At 39.4% G+C, this 3,314-nt stretch overlaps 1 protein-coding gene across 1 annotated transcript in view; it reads left to right on the top strand.

The window, feature by feature from the left end:
* TBXAS1 (thromboxane A synthase 1 (platelet)) overlaps positions 1-3,314 on the top strand; it is a 228,274-nt gene that overhangs the window by 124,792 nt on the left and 100,168 nt on the right. The gene's annotated exons all lie outside the window — the stretch shown is intronic.

Raw genomic sequence — 3,314 nt, forward strand, 5'->3', positions numbered from 1 at the left:
CCTGCTATATGAACCTGTAACATAGGTTATGCAATTAGGAGGAAAGTGTTTGGAGAGATGATAAGGAAAGCCTGATAAATTAAATCCACTATACACTGTCAGTCACACTGATGCTATTCCAATAAACACAAACATGTTTTTCTGTAACCTAGTTTAAAGAGACAGAGTAAAATAATTTATGGCCGAAATTGTCTTTCCTTCCTTGCAGCGTTTATATGTATATAATACTATACACACCAAAAATATGTTAAGGGAACATTACTGACATAAAATACAGTGCTAAAAAGGCGATGCTATGGTTAGTGTTGTAGTTATAGCATTATACCTAACAGGCTTTTTGTTCAGTAACTGGGCCCCTCTCTGTGAATGCGCTACATACAGTCTTTATGCAATTAGGAACATTTCTTAGGGTGAATGTTTGGTTTTAGGAAGAGGTTTTGCTTTTAAGGGAAATGCAGTCAGATTTATATCAACATCTGTTATTATCTAAGTGGAGCCTTGTCTTCCAGAGGAGATTTGTCTTATAGAGTGCACAGATTGGGCAGCCTTCAATTTAGGAGTGGATGCAAAATACTTTTCCAAGTGTTGCCCTATAATTTTTTTCCCTTTTTTTTTTTTTTTTTTTTTTTTTCTTTTCTGTACACTATTCAGACCTTGCTTGGAAGACAAAATGTCATTTGCTTGTGAAAGTTATTCTGCTCTTTCACTGTAGTTTCTGAGTGCCTCAGAAATGTTAATGTATCGTTAGCAGTTCTGAGGAGGTGATGTGATATCTCCACTTTATAAATCAGGAGTGAAGGCTGGTGGTAGAAGCACAGGTCCAGGAGTGTTTGCTAATTTGGGGGGCCCATTCAATGACCTGATTTCTTGTACTAATGCATTTCATGTGATCAAGGCATGTTGCCCGTTGTTGATTTCAGTGGCATTAGTAAGTGCTCAGGAGCTCTGCAATCTGGGCCTCAGGGTTTGAAACTGAAGACCAATGATATAAGGAATACTTATTTGGTGACTAGTTGAGACAAGATTTAGTATAAAGGGCTTCCCTAGCAACACATAAGAATTGTGGAGCAGGGGCTAGCATACAGTACTTTCTCCAAGACTGATGCTCATTTCCAGTTGTCCGGAGCCTCTTTCTTCTCATTCTACTATGCCTTTGAATATCTGTAACAAATGAGGCAGTGCTCCAATGAGTGATGGTCTCTCTAGCTGCACTTCTGATCCTCAGAACAGATACCTACTGACAAGTTATAAAATAGATCATTTATTTAAAGAGGCTACTCAGAGGAAAGAATCCAAACCACTTCAGCTTTGACAGCCTATCCCAAGTTTGCCTTGCTATTGCACAAAATAGGATAGTTTATGTATACATTAAAAGTGTGCTCATATTTTATCTTATAGTAGTCATCTGATGAGAGTACCTGAGTCAGTCTCTTCCTTCAGCTTAATATATTGCTACTACTCTCCTACTTGAAAACAGCTCATCTTTGCTCAAAACTGGTCTGTAGTGTCAGCTCAGTGCCATTAGTTTACTACCCTGGCCGGTGTTGCTGAGAATGTAAAACTATCCCATTAGCATGTTTGCAATATAAAATAGGTTTCTGCATTCTCCAAGCTTATGCAGTGTAGAGAGATTCTGGCAAGTGTAAAGGAAAAAGGTGTTAAGGAGAGCTGGCAGCTCCTTAAAGAAAAGATATTAAGTGTGAACTCGTCCAATAAGGAGGAAAGTTAAGGAAGTGCGGTAGAAGACCAGTGTAGCTAAATTGTCAGCTCTTCATGGCCCCTGAAGAGAAGAATTTTTTTTGCAGAGTGGGAAGTAGGTCAGATTTCCAAGAACAAGGATAAAAAAATAGCATGTAGGGATAATAAAATCAGAAGTCTTGAGGCACAAAATGAGATTAAAGTATCCAGGCGTGTAACAGGTGGTAAGAAATCATTTTTCATGTACATTAGTAATGAAAGAAAGACTGAAAGAAAATGTTAGAGACTGAAAGGGATCAACAGATGGCATTAGGAAGGCCAAAATGTCTTTGGTTTATTTGGATCTTTCCAAGTACAGTGGATATTGCTGCTACTGATAACATGGGGGACTGTACTGGCACTGCTACCCTGGGCAGGTAGGCAGGAGCCTGGGTACCAGAAGATCTCTCATGAGTGTCTCTGTACAGCGTGATATCTACAGAAATATACAACTTCCACCCCTACCCACCAATTTTAGGATAGTTTGTCTGGAGGACTTTACTTTACAATACCTGAAATACTGCTTGAAGTTGATTTGGAAAGTGTTTGGGAACAGTCCACTGGTGGAAGGGGTGCATGAGCTGGGAGGACCCTCGAGATGGCTTCTTTGCAAGCGCTATTCTATACTTTTGTTAATGAGTTAGATGATGGTACTGAGTGCAATAACAATTTATATAGAAGGCACTAAGCTGGTAAGGATGAAAGATGCTATGAAAGAAAATGCTGCAATTCAAAGTGGTCTTGATCAGTTGGAGAAGTAATCATAAAGAGAATGGGCAGAGTTCAACAAGGACATGCTCTATATATGACTCTTAGGAGTAACCAATTTTAATGATAAAGGCTGGGCAATAACTTCCTAAGGAGTAATTATTCAGAAAAAAGTCTGAGAGTTGCAGGGAACCACAAGCCAGTACAGGAGGTGACGTTGTCATGCTGTGATATGTAGTATTCCGGGGTGAAGAGAGAGGAATGTAGCCTGCAGAACATATGAAAAAAAAATCCTTCCTTGTCTGATGTACCATGTCAAGTCACAGGGACTATACCTTGAGAAAAATGTAAATCAACAATACTATGCAGAGGGACAACAACCAGACTGAACAAACAGTCCCAGATATGACTGATAATTGTGTATTGAGCGAATTGGTGTTATTTGGGGTAGATGGCAGCAATATGATTAGTGCTTATTATAGCTTTTTTTATATATATGGGCTGCAGTGAGGGAGAGAATAACCTGTTTTCTATGCCTGTGATAGCACAAAGACTAAAGACCGTAAGTTCCAGCAAGAGAGATGGTGCTACCATGATAAGAGTAGTCCAGCTCTGGAAGAGTTTGTGTGGGGAGGTTATTGAATCTCCATGGTTGGAGGCCTTGAAGAACAATTAGGAAACATCCTCTGGCAATAATATAAGTTGTAGTAGATTCTACTATGAGGCTGGACATCTCCTGATGCCTCTTCCAAGTGTAATTGCATTGTTTTCTGACACTCTTCCTCTTTCATCTTTTTATCCTTTTACTCCTTGGTGAATATCACTATTGTCTGGATAAGGATTTCTTAATTTGGACGGGAAGGGGGCGG

Source organism: Cariama cristata, unplaced genomic scaffold, assembly GCF_000690535.1.
Source record: "Cariama cristata isolate BGI_N322 unplaced genomic scaffold, ASM69053v1 scaffold1380, whole genome shotgun sequence".
Lineage (NCBI taxonomy): Eukaryota > Metazoa > Chordata > Aves > Cariamiformes > Cariamidae > Cariama > Cariama cristata.